General features: G+C 42.9%; 1 long non-coding RNA gene across 1 annotated transcript; it reads left to right on the plus strand.

Moving 5' to 3' along the window:
* Positions 1–355: 355 nt before the first annotated feature.
* Positions 356–5,801, plus strand: LOC133507630 (uncharacterized). Its single transcript, XR_009796858.1, has 3 exons — positions 356–608; positions 2,373–2,573; positions 4,925–5,801. It is a non-coding gene; the product is annotated as an uncharacterized LOC133507630 (long non-coding RNA).
* The last annotated feature ends 14,225 nt before the right edge of the window (positions 5,802–20,026 follow it).

Below are 20,026 nucleotides of genomic sequence, written 5' to 3' on the forward strand. Positions count from 1 at the left end.
AGCGGGGCTCAAGGGTGGTCCCAAATGCACAACTCCAGAGACAGCAGACAGTACAGAGGAAACCTTTATTCGGTCCGAGGTCTGAGATCAGGCAGGCAGTCCAAACAATCCGAAGTACTAATACGGATGGGCTTACGAGGGTGGTCAGTGGACAGGCGTGTGTCGGTGCACGGAGAGCAGAAGTCAGGAAAACAGGAGTGCGGGAACGAGGCATCAAGAACAACGATCTAGCGGTGTATTTGTCGTCCCCCGGGTCCTATATGTACTGGTCTAATCAGTGGTCATGAGGCGCAGGTGTGCGCCTTCTGATTAACTGGCCACGCCCAGCCCGGGCTGGAATCCAGGAGCATGACAACTAGTTTCACCAAAGGATATAATGGAACTAAAACAATAGCTTTATTGCCTTGGGAGCTGTACTGGCATCCCAAAATAAAGATGTAACAATGTGTGGCCAGTGAATGTGTGTGCTAATGGTTGTGCGTCTATCTGCATGTACTGTCCAAGGCGTACACTGTCTATGCCCAAATTCAGTTTGGCGGGTCAGCTAGCTCATCGTGACACTGAACAAGACAAGTAGCAGACAATGGCTTGCTGGATTAACCATACAGGTAAGAATTTAAGTCAAGATGAACATTCTCAACAGTGTAAAAATAATTTCACTTAAGACAAAAAACAAAACAAAACTGTGCATTAGCTTGAAGGCAGAGGTATAAAACAAAGGTGAGTCGTGTCACAGATCAACCTCACTCTTGACATTATTTTTCTTGTCAAATGAACAGCAAAAAAAAAAAGGTAACAGAAAGAAACTCTTCTTTGTCTTAAAAATGAGAGCTATACTGTAATGATGAATGTGAAGCTAGACGCTGCGTCGGCTTTGAATGAGACTCTGCTTGCTGACACTGCTGTACATCCTTCTGTTTTTCTTACACTTTTGTTAACAGACCAACTTTGTCGGAGTATGGCGCGCTTCTGAGAGCTTTTTAGTTTGTTAATGAAAACAACACTTTAAGAATCTAATTTGAGTTAGCATCAAACGCTGCTTCATTTAGTGAGAGGTGTTTGATGATACAACAAAACCATCAGCAGCCTAATTAAGGATTCTACACTAACAAAGCAGACTAAAATCTTTTTTAAGTTGGTTTCCTCAAATAGACCAAAAAGTTCTTCAGTGGAGTTGATGAACTGGTGTCACTGTTTTCTTTCTTGTGATCAGCAGCGGGCTTGCACTGGTCACACAGTTTTCCCTTATTAAGATGAATTTAAAAAAAAAAGATTTATTGTTATTTTTAACTTATTAACCTTTAAAAAAAATTCAAGGTCTGAAGTCAGGAGTCTGTCTTACGTCTTTTTCCATTTCTGTTGAATAACAACTGCTCATGAAAATTTGAATATCCTGGTGTTGAACACGCGACTGTGCTTGAAAGCGTTGGCCTCACAGTTCTGAGGACCTGGGTTCAATCCCGGCCCTCCCTGTGTGGTGTTTGCATGCTCTCCCCGTGCCTGCGTGGGTTTTCTCCAAGCACTCCGGTTTCCTCCCACATCCCAAAAACATGCAACATTAATTGAACACTCTAAATTGCCCCTAGGTGTGATTGTGAGTGCGACTGCTGTCTGTCTCCATGTGCCTTGTGATTGGCTGGCAACCAGTTCAGGGTGTACCCCGCCTCCTGCCCGTTGACAGGATAGGCTCCGGTGTTCCGCGCGACCCTTGTGAGGATAAGGGACCAACCCAGACAAAATGGATGGATTTCGCCAACTGCTGTTACTGAACATCTGACTCTGCTACGAGGACAGTAAGTCCTGATCAGGTTTTATGACCGTGTCACTGCTACTACTCTAATTACACGTACGTGTACTTTTTGCAAGCATGCGTGTGTCGTATGATCCCTCCAGAATTGTATTGTTTCAAATAGCTCGTATTTTATTACATCACGTGTCTAATCAGGGGGGTAAGAGGTGTAACATAAAACCATAGAATGAGGTTATTAATGTTGTCGGAGGGCCTTGCGGATGTTTGACTTGGGCGGGAAATGAGGCCAGTTCAACGAACAAAACAATCAGCTTCAAAGAAAGACGAGAAGCTGACAAATATGCTTCCTGAATGCATGGGGAAAAGAAAAAAAATCTTTCCAAAATATCCAGTAAACAAGTCTTCTCTGAAGCAACATTGGACGAGAACTAGAAAGTCAAATAAAGATAACTTTGGACATGCAACACACACACAGCGGATGCTCAGAATTCCCTGCAGACAAGCAGAGGCTCTGTAAGAACATGATATTCTTTTCTCCCGCCTCAGAGGGGAAAACAAGGACGTGTGCACATTTCGAGCATGAAGTTAAGATGATTCTGACTGAACTGGAGTCTGTTCTCAGGTCTGTGAGTTACACTCACTCCGCCATGCTGTGCTGACATAATTGGCGCCAAAGTTGTTGATGTCGTGTCATGAGTCGTGTCGAAGACTTCACCAAACAGCAGAGGAGGAGAGAACAACCTTAAAACGTCAAAGTTTGTGTGCACATCCTTCTGCACAGAGAGACTCCTTCAAGGCATGCGGGGAAAGCAACAAAAGAACAGTGAGCAACTAGTTGACTGAGTTGAATTGAGGTTTTTTTTTTATTATTATTCAATCACATAACATTTTCTGTTCTTGCTTTCACTTCCTCTTCTGGCTCTTGTGCAGTACAGCGCATACTAAACTGTTCAGTTAGTTTATGGCACCTCGTCCCTGGGCACCGACAACAAAGGTTGGCAGGAAAGAAAAAAAAACCTCTTTATTTTATTCATATTGGAAAGAGTCATGTCACAATATGAAAACATGCACCAAGGCTACAATCAAGCAAGTATGCAGCATGCACAGCTGCTTTTCTCTTTCCCATAACATTACTATGCTAGTCAGTAACATAAAGTCACCCTGCAGGCTTGCTTGGTTTTATGAATCTGTCCGGAAAAAGACAATAGAACTGGGTTGTGGAAGGGCGAGGGGAATGTTATTTGAAAAGGGGCCAGCAGAATAAATTAAAGAGTCAACTCCATAACTACCATATGGGAGACAGCTTTCCTATAGGGCGACAAAGTAACCCCGATTTGTACTGTAGTCGGAAAATGCGGCAGTCTGTAACTAGCCAATGGGACCACATCCTCAATACGTATTTTCTCAATTGTTAAAACTCATTTCCTAAAACCTCCATCCATTGTCCCAAAAAACCTTCACCACAAATCCAAAATTTCAAGGCACATTCACAAAACCCGACTCCTGCTGCAAAACCAAACTGCAGCCTCAAACCCGACCCCAGAGTCAATCGAAGTGGAAAACCCAGCTAAAAGTCGAAAGATGGAAAGAAGAAAAGCGCCATAATCAGATCATTAAGCTGCAGAAATACTGTAGTATTGGTCACAAGAATTTTGCAAAAAAAAAAAAAAAAATAATCATCCTGGACATGGAATAATACATTATATATATATATATATATATATATATATATTTTTTTTTTTTAATTTTTATTATTTTTTTTTTAAAGTACTTGGCCTACAAGAAAAAATTATGGATTGGAACACCATTTTGTGTACAGCTCTGTATCGAGTCATATGAATGTAATGAAAAGAGCAAGGCTTATTTTATTAACATTTTGAAATGTATTATTTCCAATAAATACATTAAATGTTAGAGCTAAAATATATACAAATAACAAATTCATGCATTTGAATGAACCAGTTTTGAGAGAACAAATACTTAGTGGGCCGGACTCTAGAACTGAGGAGGCTGGAATGTGGCTCGCTACTCACACTTTGTAGGAAAACAATATGAATGATAATGTGCTTGAAATTTTAAGGTGGGCAGTCAAATCGTCATTTGCCAAATAATTTGGGATTGGAGCACTTGTGAAAATCTTCCAGTCACATCAAAGTGAGTTTGTTTGGGAGCAGCAGGTGGCTGACACTTTGTGCACAAGTGAGTGAGTCTCGCCGTTTCATTTTAATGAGTCGAGAACCTTAAGTAGTTCTCCCCCGACAGCAGCTGCCGGCTGCGTTGGCTTCTTCTGCTCTCTTGTCAAAGTTTCCTTGAAGAAAATGTTGAAGCTCAAGTTTGCGTTGCGTTGTGTGAAGGAGAGGCTCGGGAAGGCTGCTTCCCGTCACAGCGTATTTGCCAGCTCTTTGCTATGATAATTCCCGGTGGGAACCGGCAGCCGAGTTTGGGTTATTTTCCTCCACCTGTCTTGCGAACAAAGACCCCCTTCCTTTGCCCCCGCCCCTCGCCATGCAGCCTCATCCTCGCGTGGGAGGGCACCAGAGAGAAAGATTCTTTGGACCCCATCGCGCCTCCTCATCTTCTCATCTGGTTCTCATGTAGAAGACGATGGCAGCCTTGTGTTTCTGTGACTGCTTCTAATCAAGTTGATTTAAATGTGCACCTTTGAGGGGCTGCCACATCAAAATCATTGTGAGAGATGAAGAGCGCATTGGGGTGTGGTTGGAGTTCTTCTATGAAAGAAAAAAAAGCCAGCCCACTGTATGAGCAGAGTACAATCCCTTGTCATTACACAGGCTATTGTCTTGAATGATTTAAGATTCTTGTGAGTGTGCTGAATGGCAGCCTGTATGACAACGTGTCCTCTCTCTTATCTGCTTCCTTCTTCCCACAGGCCTCATTCAATACTCCACCCTCATCTTCCTGCTTGTCACTTTCTCTCCATGTCAATTACCATCTCATCTCCTTTGTCTACACTTCTTATACCTTTTACATTTTGGCCCAATGTTTTCGCTCCCCGCTGCTCGTCCTCTACACACCTTTTTCTTCTTATTCCCTTCCTTTTAAGTCAGCGACAAGTCCCCCCCCCCCCCTCCCAAATCATCTTTACTGTTCGTTTTTGATCAGTTTCTGCCTCTTTCTCTGTCTCCATGTTTACGATGTCTCATCTTCCTGCAGGACGTTGAGACACCGATGCGTTGGCGTCGTCCCTCGCCTCCACGCAGCATCTTCTCTCCTTCCGGAATCATCCTCGCACGGAGTGAGTGACTGACCTGAATCTGTCTCTTTGCATTACGACGCCCGCCCCGCTGGAAGAAGCAATGGCATGAAGGCAAAGCCCCAACTGCATTGCATGGCCTCATTTATGTGCATGAGTCTAAGTGTGTGTAATTGAACCTGCTGCAACGATCAGGCATCATATTTTTTATTTTTTTTGGAATGTTAGTGACACAAATACTGTGCGCTTTGCTGTGGGTGCACACTAGTTGTGATTTGCGCTTAACTGTATGCGTTATGGCACTCGATATCTCACCTTTATAATGTGGACATTTTTCACACAGGAAAAATATGGGGGTGTACTGCACTCGCTTGGCCGAACTCTCCGAGCCCAAGATCAAGTCTTTTGAAAGTGAAAACAAAGACCAAAACTAGCTGAAACTGTGATAAGACCAAGATAGTAAAAATCCATTTTCAAAAGGGTGATAACGGTGGCTGAGATGGTAAAGCGTTGGCCTCACAGTTCTGAGGTCCCGGGTTCAATCCCAGACCCGCATGTGTGGAGTTTGAATGTTCTCCCCGTGCCTGCGTGGGTTTCCTCCGCGCACTCTGGTTTCCTCCCACATTCCAAACACATGCAACATGAATTGGACACTCTAAATTGCCCCTATGTCTGATTATGAGTGTGGCTGTTTGTCTCAATGTGCCCTGCGATTGGCTGGCAACCAGTTCAGGGTGTACTCCCCCTCTTACCCAATGACAGCTGGGATAGGTACCAGCACTCCCCGTGACCCTCGTGAGGATAAGCGGTGAAGAAAATTGATGGATGGATGGATGATAATGTTGAACAATTAAAGACCCTTCACTCTTAAATTCTGATTTTATTTTAAATACATTTGACCACCAAAAACATGGCATCTACAAATCTAAGGGCAATTGCCAAAAATCTCAAACTCTAACAAATTTCAATGAAATTCTAGGGAAAAAATAGTTATGGACTTACAAAGGAAGGTTTGAAGAGGAGCTTGATTACATTTAAGAAATACAAAGAACTGCAACAATTTGTGACCTAAACATGGATGGCGGGGTTCCATAATAAGGCCAATTTAAGGTGGAAGTAAAACTTCTTACCAGAGATATTCATCAGAATCACAATCATCTTTATTGGCCAAGTATGGAAACACAAACAAGGAATTTGTCTCTGGTAGTTGGACCCGCCCTAAGCACGACATTCATGTTGAGTACGACAACAGACAGTTTGACAGAGAAAACCTTTGAGACATCAGAATACTTTTTTTTTGGTTTAAATGAACAATTGTGCAATTGATGCATAGTCCTCTAGCATTTCTGGGCTGTTCGAGGGCCCAATGGAGCAACAGTCGAGCGCAATGACCATTGTGCAAAGGCTTTAAAGACTTTAAGGAGTGTATGCAGTGTAAAGTGACTAGTTGTGTGTGTTGCGCAAATGTAGCAGATATTCCTCAGTTGATATAGTGAAAGTGCTGGAAATCCGACTCAGGTATGAGAGGCTAGTATTGGTCGACAACAGATGTGCAGGTGGTGCGCCGTAGTGAGGCTACTACAGTGAGTGCACAAATAATCTACAATTATAATTGGCCGAGTAGAATGTGACAACAAACTCGAGGCAAAAAAATGGCTGCATGTTGCCGTTGAATTGTTTGTTAGCTGTTCAAGAATTTAATTGCAGAAGGGAAGAAGCTTAAGCAATGTTTGCTAGTTTTGGTTTGCATTGTTCAGAAGAACCTACCCGAGGGTTGGAGCTGGAAGAGCCGGTGACCGGGATGTGAAGGGCCCGAGAGCATCCTGCCTACTCTCGTCCTAGTTCAAGTGGCGTTCAAATGTGTTCAGTAGTTTTGATTATCTGTTGTTGTCGGAGTCATCATCAGAAAGACAGAAGTAAATCCACTGGTGTCACTTACAGTTAATGTTACGTTACCTGTGTTTATATTTTCTTTTTTTTTTTCAGCTGAACTTCAACGTTGTCTGCACTGTTTCATTGAGTTGAAGACTGCATAATTTGCACAAGACAGAGTGTTTGCATGTTATAATACAAATGAACTCTTTGTGGTTGAAGATGCAAAATGTATTACTGTTGAGTGAGCAGACATTTCTTGTTCGTGGCTACGTGTGTGTGTGTGTGTGTGTGTGTGTGTGTGTGTGTGTTGTGTTGTCCCTCAGTCACAACTGCAAAGGTTGCAATCATTACGGGGGTGGTGGATGGCTAGTAACACATGAATCAAAGATTTTTCCTCTTTTACTAAGTGCTTCTCACTACAGTATCACATAAATGAATTTGAAGAAAAGCAGATCAATGCTGGTCTGAAGACAACCAACAAGACTTTCGCTTGTGGAGTCCGAGACAAGACCAAGACCCTCAAAAGCTCTTTCTCGAGTGTTACAACACTACCCCAAACCTGTAGATTGTGGACAGTTTTACACGAGAAAAATACAGTGGACTGTCTGCATGTTGGTGTGTACTTACACTTATAGACTGTTTATCCTGATGTACATGAGAGAGCCTTTCATATTTTTTTTAAATAGGCTGCAACATAATCTGTTTTTCAAAAAGAGAATGCATTATCTCCCACTGCCAGTGTCTTGTGTGTGTGTGCGTGCGTGTGTGTGTGCAGGCGTGCATGTGTATACGTTTGTCTGATTTCCTGCACCTTCATGCTCGCTTTACTCTGCTCAGTCACAAACTTCTGTCTTCTGCTGCAAAGTGAAACTTTATCAAATTGACTGCTCCCCCTCTCTCCTCCACCCCACTCTCATACCCCGCCCACCCACCCACTCCAACCACCCCCTCCCGACACTTGAGTGAAAGCATACACAGCAAAAGATTTCGAGCAAAAGATTGCGTGGGAGTTAGATGGGGAAGAAGAAACATCATATCTGCCAGGCAGGAAAACAATCAAGGCACAGAGCACTGACTTGTCAAAGATTGTGACACCACCAAAACACTGAGGTCTCTGAAAAAAAAAGGGAAAAAATAACAAAACATTGCATCGACACAAAACACAACACCTCCAAACTTAGTTTCATAATAATTATTTTTTTTCTTCCTCCCGTGACACCTGAGCTTCTTTTGTGAAACTTCGCTGAGCAGTGATTCAGTTGCATTAGCTTGGCTTGTAACTCGCTGGTTGCTTCCATCCAAATTTATGCGCTTGCAGTATCATCAGTGTCGTAAAAAAAAAAAAAAAAAACATAGAAGAAAGTGAGAGAAATGCTAAACAAGGCGCAGCCATACAGTATGTGAAAACTTGGGGAAACTTTGCATTGCAACTTTTTCTGTTGAAATGCGTGCATGGCTGTAAGTCATCAGAGCGTTTACTTGTTAGTAAGTGGAACAAGGATGATATCCTTCATGTTTTATCGCGCTTGCCTTCATTAATGCAAGAAAAAATGCTCACTTTAGAATTATGTCTTACGACATATATTCCATGATGCACAGACATGATACACAAACTTTTTATCATTTTTACATAAGGACCGTAACAAAAAACTTCAATTCCACTGCGTCTCCAAAACTGTGGTGCTCAGACAAAAACAGAGAGAATCTATAAAAGCACGGGACATTGCATTAGATTGCATCCGTCAGGGCAATTATTTAAATCTGGCATTGAAGGAGGCACCATGTTGTGTCCAGTCTCGAGTCTGGCAGGGGAGCTGGGTTTTCACAAGAACTCAGCTGGTGTAAGCGAACAAAAGCGGAGCGGATAGCAGAGGAGGCTGACGAGACAACTGCGTCATGTTGGCTGCATGGATCACACTCTCCTTTCAATGCAGCTCCTCTTTCTCCTCCCTTAGGATGTGCATGAACCTGATGCCTGCTTTCCTTCCAGTAATGCAAGTACTGTACAGAATAATTTCTTTGAGAAGCTGGCATCCATGGAGTTTTCTTCCTGCTGATGTTTTGCTGTGGCTTCATGGCGGACGCCGCCTTTTGCTGCTTTTTCCTTTTCTTTCTTTTTTTTTGTGTGTGTAACATGCTTTATACTGGCTTGAGTTGAGGTGGTAGTGAAGAATATTAAATGTGTTTTCCTTCTTGAGTTGCAAATGTTTCCAGGTCAACTGCACCATGAGGCACTGACGTCCTACGTGTTTGGTCACATTTGTTAGAATGTAAGCACAGGGGATGTTCTTTTCACCTCACAGTTCATCTTTTTCCTCCTTTCAGCTGTCCCATCATCAGCACCATAGATCCATTAGCAGTCCAACATGTCCATTAGGGGTGGAACGATTTACAAAATTCCCAGTACAGGTCGTATCTTGGATTTGTGGTCACAATTTTAAATTTGGTAATCCAAGGAAAATCAGTTGTTCTTGTATAATTTTTTTTTATAAAATATTCTGAAAGTACAGCTTCACAGCACTAACAATATTTTCTATTTTTTATTATCAAAACAAATTTTGTTCATCAGAACTATGTATTTGGTCTTTTATCTTTGTCAGTGGTATATTGTGACAAGAAAAACAATTAAATGCTCTTCCATTGGATGGAAAAGGGTACAACAGAGATTGTTACCACATGTTACCTTAATGTATTTATTTAATGTCCCGTTCGGCTCTTAGGTCAAGCAGAATGGAGGATCTGCATCCCATATCTCCCGGAACAGTTTTGATGTCTCAGTTTTTAAGATGGGTGAGTTGCTTACTATTAATATTTGAGTGATCAGTCAAACAGAAGAAGGTGAGACGGTGAGAGAAACAAAGACAAAACGCAAAGCACTAATTGTAAACAATATGAGAAACGTAAATCATGACAAACTTACAACAATGAAACATTAGATATGAGTGTTCTATGGGGCTGTGGTGCTACACCCTGTAAGAGAAGGACAGGACAAGATGAAACAGGACAAGGGTTAAGTATGTTTGTCAAGGGTGATGAAGAAGTGATGGGTAGATTCGTCATACAGGAAAGGAACTTGGAGGAACAGATGGGAGTGGACTTTGCAAAAAGGATGGCTGTAGTGAACACTTTCTTTCAGAAGACGCAGTAACAGAGGGTGACGTACACGAGGGGAGGGAGAGGAAATGGGGGGGAATTAAATGATGTAATCTAAAGGGAGACTGACTGTAAGGTACGGATAGGTGAGGGTGCGGCATAGGACAGCATAGGATGGTAGTGTGCAAGATGACTGGTGGTGGGGTGGAATAGTATGACGATAAGCGGTGGAAGCTGAGAAAGGAAGACCGCTGTGCAACTTAGAGAAGAAGTGACAGGAAGCTCTTGTTGGACAGGAGGAGAGTCCATTAGACAGGACAACGAAAACCAAAGCGATCACAAGGACAGGCAGGAAGGTACTTGGTGTATCTTCTGGGAGGAAAGGGGAGAAGGAGTCTTTTTGTGGGACCTCAAAATACAGGAAATCCTACAAGATAGACAGACAGGGAGACAGAGGGATGGAGATTGGGAAGGATATGCAGCAGGTTAGGGTGGTTAAGATACAGGTGGAAACTTGTTGACTGGTGCCAGTAGTGTGCTGGATAGATGGAAAGAATACTTTGAGAAGTTAATGAATGAAGAAAATGAGAGAGAAGGAAGAGTACAAAGGGAAAGTGTGAAGGACCAGAAAGTGGTAATGATTAGCAAGGGGGAAGTTTCAAAGGGACAAAAGAAAATAAAAAATGGAAAGGCAGTTGGTCCTGATGACATACCAGTGGAGGTATGGAAGCATCTAGGACAGGTGGCTGTGAAGTTTTTGACCTGTTTGTTCAACAGAATTCTTGTGGGTAAGAAGATTCCTGAAGAATGGAGGAAGAGAGTGCTAGTTCCCACAGCTGTGGGAACAATAGCAGAATAAAGTTGATGAGCCAACACAAGGAAGTTCTGGGAAAGAGTAGTGGCGTTTAGAAGCAGGACAAAAGTTGAGTATTTGCGGGCAACAATATGGTTTCATGTCTAGAAAGAGTACCAGAGATTATTTTCCTTGAGGGTGCTGATAAAAAATTATTTTAAAAATTGTGTTTTTGTGAATCTAATGAGAGGCAATGACTGACAGGAACTGTGGAACTGCATGCAGAAGTCTGGAGTGGCAGAGAAACTTTGAGTATGTGTGGTCAACACTCCAGACCAATGGTGAGTGTGCTCAGGAAGTGAAGAAACAAGTCCGAGCAGGTTGGAGTGGGTGGGAGTAGGTGTCAGTTGTGTTATGTGACAGAAGAGTCCCAGCGAGGATGAAGGGCAAAATTTATAGGACAGTGGTGAGGCCATCCATGATATATGCATTATAGATGGTGGCATGGTGGAAGAGACAACAGGAAGCAGAGCTGAAGGTGGCAGAAATTAAGATGTTGAAGTCCTTTCGATGAACTCATTCCAAGGTTAGATGTTTTGGAGACAAAATTAGAGAGAGCAGAATACACTTCCAGATGCGCAATATCAAGTATGTAGGTAGAAGGATAATGAGGCTGTAGCTGTCTAGGCCAGAGACGGAGAGGAAGACCAAAGAGAAGGTTGACGGATGTTGAAGGGGAAGACATGAGGGCAGTTGTTGTTAGAGAGGCTTGCAGGACGCCTACATGAAAAGGGGTGACATGCTGTGGGGAACGCTAAGAGGACAAGCTAAAAGGAAAAGAAATAAAGAAGCGTTTTAAAGAGCTTTAGTCCATGCAGCAAAGCTTCTTTTTAAGTGTTGTAGCAAAAAGCTTCCGACAGGAGGAGGAAACAAACACTTTGTGCAAAGTGCAAGGTGAAAATGTGCTAAAAGACTGGTGCTATCACTGTCAACACTCTTCCAGCAATCCCATGATAATGGCAGTCTGACAAGTTAGTTACCATGGCAACATGACATCAAAGGCACCTTTCTGCTCATGTGCCGCACCTTTGCTTCCTCCCCTCCTCTATTCCTTCTCTTTCTTCACACTTCTCTTTTTCCTCCTCAGTACAATGCTCACTTCAATCTTCTTATCTATCTTTATTTTTGTATCGGCGAACCCTCTGAGAATCCAAAGAGAAGACGTGTTGCTGTTGTAAAAATGGATCATTAATGAACATGCATATGTGATGTCCATAGTGGGATACAAAGTACTTTAACAGTCACACTTATGTCCCTTTACGCCTCTTTAGTCTTTGTTGCAGTTTGGACGATCGAGTGCAGGATGTATTTTTTTTGCACATGCTTCTGTGCTAAACGTTGTACTTGGCTGAATGACAATCATCTCAAAATGATGGCTGGTGAGAATCAACGTGTTGTATTCTCTCTGCACACCTATCAGCCAGAGAATGCCTCTTGTTTAAGGAAATCATGTAAATAAAAGCCGGACAAACCTCACATTTTTAAAAATGTAAATAAAAAGCGCCCAAAAATCAACAAAACAATATTTTCAGAAAGCATGACTTCAAGCAAGAGCCCAGTAAAACTCAAGTGAGCACAAGAATGATTTTCTTTTTGTGATGCCACCCCAGTGGCAATGATGGTGAGAGCATGAACAGTCACCTAAAGTGGTCCACAGATTGCTATCTTGGCTGCTCAGTACAATATGGATAAATCACCCATCCATCCATTTTCTTAGGCACTTATCCTCACAAGGGAGTGCTGGAGCCAATCTCAGCTGCCAATGGGCAGGAGGCAGGGTACACCTTGGACTGGTTGCCATCCAATTGCAGGGCAAACAGTGACAAACAGTCACACTCACAATCACACCTTGGGGCAATTTAGGGTGTCCAATTAATGTTGCATGTTTTTGGGATGTGGGAGGAAACCAGAGTGCTCGGAGAAAACCCACGCAGGCACGGGGAGAACATGCAAACTCCACACAGGCTGGTTCGGGATTGAACCTGGGACCTCAGAACTGTGAGGTCAATGCTTAATCCAGGTGGATAAATCAACAACAAGCCATGGAAAAAAGGTTGAGGGCTATTTTCATGACTCGCGCAAATCTAGAGCTGTGCTTACTGTAAGGTGAGCAGGAGGGTCAGACCGGGAGGGGAGGGTGGGGGTTTGGGATTATAATTTAGTAGATGAGTGCAACTGTCATATTTAAGAAAGGGGCTGTCAGGGCTTTGTGGGTGTGAACAGAGCCAACTTTATTTGCCGACAATCAAAGTGGTTTCTTTAAATTCGATTTAAATGACACTCAATGACTGTCGTGACGGCATTGTCACTTGGTCAGTGTGGCAAAAGATAATGTGACTAAATACATAAATACATATGCATGTCCGATGGCCATGTGTTCAGATTCATCACTATTTGCGCTGTGGTGCCCGTTGCACACTTTATGTAAAATAAATAAATAAACCCATTTAAAAAAATAACGATAGTAATAATTTCTAACGCGAAAGCAACCATGTACTGTAGTTTATTTTTCTGACATTACTGACAAAGCACTCTTCCTATCGCCCTCAAGTTAGCATGATATCTTTTGCCAATTGTGAACCCTCATCGTTTTAAAATGTGTCCTGTTCAGCTGCATGGCCATGCAGAATGGTGGCTCTGTATGCTTTTTGTGCTAGAACAGTTTTGCTGTGCAACCGGGGATTGTGGAACAGTTCCTTTGCTTTTTTTTCTTTGTGCTTTTTTTAAATTCTATTTATTGAAAATGCAGCTGAATGGAAAAGGGTTTTATTAGGGGCAGGCGCAGCGACAGGACAGACAAGAGGAATAGGGGTGTGAACCACAGCAGAACAATAGTTAGTTTGGATATTTGACCTCACCTAAGATTGCAGCAGTCAAATAGTGTTATTTTATTTGTGGGTGCTGGGAACACCCGGTGAGGACGTGCAACAACCTACGGGTCGGACAAGATGAGAGAAGACAGAAAAGGAAGGACAGGCCAGGATGTGGGAAATATATCTATCTATCTATATCTATCTATCTATATCTATCTATCTATCTATCTATCTATCTATCTATCTATCTATCTATCTATCTATCTATCTATCTATCTATCTATCTATCTATCTATCTATGTATCTATCTATCTATCTATCTATCTATATCTATCTATCTATCTATCCATCCACACGTGTGAGTGTTAAGTTGTTCTAGCACAAGCAATAAAAGTCTCTAGCGTGTCTCCGGAAGTTATACGTGAATGAACACCGTATGACATACATGTTAGACAACTGGTGTACTGACTTGCTAAGCCAGTACATTGAGGAAGGGTGCCCCCAAACTTCCCTCCCACCGTTCTGCAATGGGGGAGCCAAGCCAGAGAGCCCATCCTGCGGGGGTGACAGCAGGGTCGACATCTACTCCCCAAATGCAGGGAGGACCCAGGAAATCAGGTCCTTCCAATTTAGTGAGTTTACCTACGTCACTAGCAAAGATCACTGCCTTCCCTTTCTGCCCTTGAGCCAGCACTGTCAACAAAACAAAATCGTGTTCTCTCACAATTTGGTCTTCTCCATGGAGGCCACCATTTATAGGAAGGCGCGGTCTTCGGCCAATAGGGACAAAGCAGATACAAAAAAGGGTCAAACGTAAGTAGCTGTCAGAAGGGCTTTTTCTGGATATTTTATGACAAAACCAAAGTGTCTTGGAAATGAAATGGGTTTTATGATTTCAACATTATGACCTATGAACAGATGAATTCTATTTCCAAGACTTGTGTTGTATTTGGGATCACACATTATCATAAAATCTCCCTTCTTGGAACATTACCTCTCTAATTGTGCCTCATCCTAACTCACAAAAAAATGTTTCTACTACACACTACCACTTGAACCTGCATGCCTGCATAACCTAACAAGATTGAACTCATCCACAATTCCACCCTTACAAAATTAGCACTCACTTTTGATTGACACTGTCAGCGGGATATTATTCTAGAGGGGACATATCATGTGCGCCATCAAGTGTGAAATTAAACCACTTAAGTCTATCCTAAGCCTATCTTCTTATTTTCGAAATCATGTCTGTGTGAGACTTTTGGCATCACTTTTATGTTAAAAGTGTATTATATCAAAACACAAAGCTAATCAGAATTGTATTGATTTCGTTGGAGGCACAGATTAGTTATCCGATAGTGTTTGGCGGCACATACAGGACCGCGGGGTGAAGTTTTCGACACTCTTGCGCCACACACTCACAGAAGCTTTTCTCTGTCATTATGGGTCCCTGATCCCACATTTAGAAGCCGATCTAACAACAATGATACCTGCCGGCCTGGTGAGGACAAGCAGGATAGAAAATGGAAGGAGGAAGCTGTCCAGCCATTCATTTTGTATGTCGCTTATCCTGTTGAGGGTTGCAGGCAGCTGGAGCCTCCCCAATCCCCCCCAGGTGACATTTAGGTGAAAGAACTACACCCCAGATTGGTCACCTGTCAATCACAGCGCACATTAAAAACAGAAAACCAGATTCATATTCACATCGTCACTGAGTGGGAACTAAATCTAAGCTGCCTGCACCAGTTAGGCAATGACGTGAAAATTAAAATTGTACTCGGGTTGACAACTGCGTACTGCAAATGTGACATACATCAGCGTGTGTGCGCGTGCATGTCTGTGACATCAAAGCAATCCATTGGGTGGCTTCACAGGACACGGTGTTTTGGCAAATGCCAACCGTGTATAAACACACAGAACCACAGGGAGTCATTAGTTGGGAGCACATATTGGCTCCTGCTGTGAGTCGGCGGTGATGACGTCATCGTAAGACACACAACAGCGAGAACGCACAAACACAAACGAGCGCACACACGGCCTCCATCCCACTGTTAATTAATTGAACTAATTATGGGTCCTTGTGTCAGTTCTATTGCCTTATCGCAATCCCACAATGCACTTGATCACAAGCTGCTGTGTTGGAGACCAGACTAAATTAATTCAATATGTCCCTCCGACAACAAAGTGACAGCAGCGCGTGCCACGCACAAACGACAAGCCGGTGCGTTCGCTGCTCGTTTCACATGAGAAGAAGACAGCGGGTCAGTGGTTAACGCTTTGGTGAAATGTTTGAGGGGTTTAGTTTCGGAAGCATCCGGTGTTTCATGATAGGTTTCACCAACTTTGATGATTCATAATAGTCTGCTCAGAATATCAACACAAAATTTCCATTTTCAAGTGTTATCTTGCAAGAACATGCAATGCAATTTTATCTCCATTTTAGAAATGTTAATTGGAAAAATATGTCCAGGAGAAAAACAAGGAAAAATATGTAGATATCTCTTTGTTGTGGCCCTCACAGCTTTAATAGACCACAACTGATTCCTTTTCCTCCCCGAGGGAAAGCACCAACTTTTCAAGATGGCTTCAGCGGAGCTCCAAAACAGACGGGAAAAACAATATTGGGGACATCAAAGTCATGCACTGCTTGTGTGGGAGGAAGCAAAGCAGCCTCTGTGGACGACATCGGCTATTAGTAGCAATTCTAAAGAACTGGATTCATAGGCTGCTTGACTCATCATCAAATTGACTGACAGTGTCTCGCGTGGGAGGTGCACGCCGCTGACCTCCTCGCATGCGCGCACGCACGCATCAGTCGACGTGGAAGCGTTCCTACGCGGGCCTCGTGGATGACTGCGGCAGCGTTGAGTGGAGCAGTGAGGGGGCGGCGGCGCTAATTGGACAGACTTTGAAAGATCCTGTGGGACGTGACCCATGCTGGAGGGGGGGAGCTCCTCGGTCTGACCATGAAATATATCAAAGGAAGTGTGAGCTAACATCAACTAGCTTGCAGCACCTAAGTGGTACGTTAGGTCACGTTGGCCGAGATCCACACTGGTCTTTTGTCGTCCTGATCACATTTGTAGAAAGGAGAAGTCATCAAATACAAACATCCTTATAGTGCCCGTGGTTGTTAGGGTTACGCTGAGCTGGAGCCTAACTCAATCTAGTTAGGCCAAAAGCCAGACTACGCCCTGGACTGGTCGTCAGCCAATTTCACAATCACATTTCCACTTACTAAATAATGTTGCATTGCATGGTGATATCATCAAACCATCCATTCATTTCCTCCACCGCTTTACCCTCTTCAAGGGTCGCAGGGCACTGGAATCTATCCCAGCTGACTTGGGGTGAAAGGCAGACTACACGCTGAACTGGTCGCCAATCACAGGCCACAAATAGACACGGACAACCATTCACACCGTCACTGAGGTGGAAGTGAGCCCACGCAGGTGAGTGTAACATTACACCATCTGTGACTGATGCTCTCGTTCATCATCAAATCTATATTTGGCTGGTTTTGACTCGGGTTGTTGAACTCTTTAAACATACCAAATCAACTTAACAACTCACAATGCAATTTAGCAGCAAGGCAAATAGGCCGTGTATTTTTCCGACTGTGTGAGAGAGAAGATGTAAGTATTTCAGTTAATTGAGTCACTTCAAAAGTTGCTCAAAGACTGCACACAGCTAGTTTTCTTGCTAGGTGCTATTTGAAAAAAAAAAAAAAAAAAAAAAAAAAAAAAAAACAATTGCTGGGGTATTCTGAAAATCTGCAAAAAAAAAAATTCAAATACGGAAAGAATCAGCTGCCTAGGGCTGCCAACGGTGCTGCACGGCATTTGCGCCGTAATGTTGCGGCCCCTTGCAGGCTACACAATGAATGGCTTGGTGGAAGTTGCATTGCGCAGCGCTAAGTGCTGTGTGAAAGGACTTTTCAGTTCAAATTACTTCAATAATATCTCGGAGAGCTGGGAATATGATTTAATCAAGCTGACTTAATATTCTTGTGAGAAGGAACCACAAACATCCAGAAAAAAAGCATACACAGTATTTGTATGCTTCTCAGCTTTACTTTTATAAAAGTTAAAAAAGCCCCACTAATGCTACTAAGCATGCTTGGTCTGATTAGCATTTTGTTTCTCTTGCCCCAGGAATTAAAGCACTGTTTAATACATATACGATTCAACAATCATACTCATCCATCCATTCATTCATTCATTTTCCAAGCTGCTTATCCTCACAAGGGTCAGGGCTTTAATGACAAATAAGTGGGCTGCAATAAAAATCACATTGTCTTTCCATCCTTAGTCTGTCATAGTGAAAAGTCCAAAAGGCAAAGCTCTAGGTATACTGGTCAATTTACGTTCCTATCCTCACCCATGGTCACCTCACCTATGAGCTCTGTCATCCCGGAGAGGCACAGAATCAAGCCACTGCTCCTTCGCATCAAGAGGAGCCACGATGACGTGATTCAGGCATCTGGTTTGGATGGCTCGTGGAGGCCTCCCTGGGAGGTGTTCTGGCCACGTCCCACCAGCTCCGGCGACGCTGGAGCGTCTTTTGGCTGGCCTGGGAACACCTGGAAGACCTGGACAAAGTGCTGCACCTTTTGCTTCCTCCCCCTCCTCTATTCAACCTCTCAAATGGAAGGTTGACCAGCGTCACAGAACAGATTCAATTCAACCTCAGAGGTTCTTGTACTGCATCAAGTCACATGTGATAACATCACATCAGAACCTCGAGGTCAGCAAAGCGCCAGATGGATGATGTGCAAAATAAAGTGGTCAGAAATGGTCATTGCTGCCGAATCCCAAAAAGCTCCACTCAGCCTACTAAAACAAAAGATTCCCTCAATACAAGTTTGTGTGGTATTGAGCTGAAAAAGTGGCTTTTGTTGCACATCTACTTACATTTAAATTGTGAAACGAGTTGAGAAACTTTTGCTTCTCCCAACTCTAGTGGGAAATATTCAATAATGTTGCTAGTAAAAGCTTGGCTATTTTCACAGTTATTAAAACCTTACTCTATTTCCCCTCTAAAGAAAACATACAGAGCAAAAAAAAAAAAAAAAAAAACAACAACAAGAGCAGGAAAACGCAAGCGTGCTAAATGTACTAATTAAATGAGCTCATTAAAATGCTCTTATCAGATATCTGCCCCTTGTCTAATTTGCACTTGGAAAAGTTTTGCATGTTTAGCCCTTTAAATGTGCTTCGACGCGATTAGGCATAAAAACGCCTCTGGAACACAACGGCTTTTCACTTTTCAGAATATGACTAAATTGCTAATTAGTTAAAAGGTTCGATTTACATTTATTGCAATTTCATGTTTATTTTATTTATTCATACAAGTTGTACTCTCATTTTCATACCAGCAAACAAAGGGACAAATGGGGGGGATAATAATAACACTCATACTCATCAAGTATAAGGTTTGGGCCAATCAGCTTATGGGCTCATCATCTCATCATTATGGAGCACATCAATTAGTTAAAGCCCAAGAGTCATCCCTATAAAGATTCTAAAATAGATATTGCCATGAAAAATACATATAACATTATTCACTTCAATGTCTATACAAAAAAATAAATATTAGCAGAGAGCGTGTCATCCATGCGCAAAGTCATTTGACATTCAAGTCGTAGCCCTATTGGCGGCATCTTCTATCCGTGACATCACACTGGGACATTCGCTATTGAAAACACGCTGTGCCACCTACTATGGGACACGGAAGCTCTTTTCAAAGAAGAGAACATCTCACAACCGAGTGAAGTGACCGGGGCAATTCTACTCTATGGTTAAAGAGCCATATTTGGATGATATATGGATTATGGCCAAACCGCCTCCCTGTCCAATCCATCTCCGTGCGGCGGTGATAAAAACAACGCCGCCCGCGAGCGACGACAACAACAACAACGCCACGGCCAAAACGCCTCCCTGTCCGATCCACCTCCGCGCGGCAGAGATGAGCCACAGCGGCCCGGCGGCGCGACGAGCTACACCCGGCTCCGCGCTACCATGAGCTACCACAGCTCGGCGCTGGAATGTGCCACCCCAGCCATGAACGACGAGGCGCGGCTTCGGCTTTTTGTGACACCTGTTCCATGAACCAGCAGCATCAATAAAGTGCGATCAAGAGAGGCAGGCGAAATTGAATGAAAATTGAAAAATGAAAATTATGCGATATAAAAAGAGCAGTAACACTCCAGCATGTCCCAACACTTTTTTACACCACGGTAATACATCAGTTTAGTTGTTGTGGCGTTTTAAAGAGACAAACTTTTTTACATGTGCCATTTTAGAATATAAAAAGGCAACCATTTGAAGACAAAACTAACTTTGAGAAACATAAAGAAGACTTAACCTCTGGACATACGTATGTGGTCTGTGTTTTTCTGAAAGGAGGCTGGGAGAATTCAAATTCAC

The sequence above is a fragment of the Syngnathoides biaculeatus genome, chromosome 10 (assembly GCF_019802595.1).
Source record: "Syngnathoides biaculeatus isolate LvHL_M chromosome 10, ASM1980259v1, whole genome shotgun sequence".
NCBI classification, from domain to species: domain Eukaryota; kingdom Metazoa; phylum Chordata; class Actinopteri; order Syngnathiformes; family Syngnathidae; genus Syngnathoides; species Syngnathoides biaculeatus.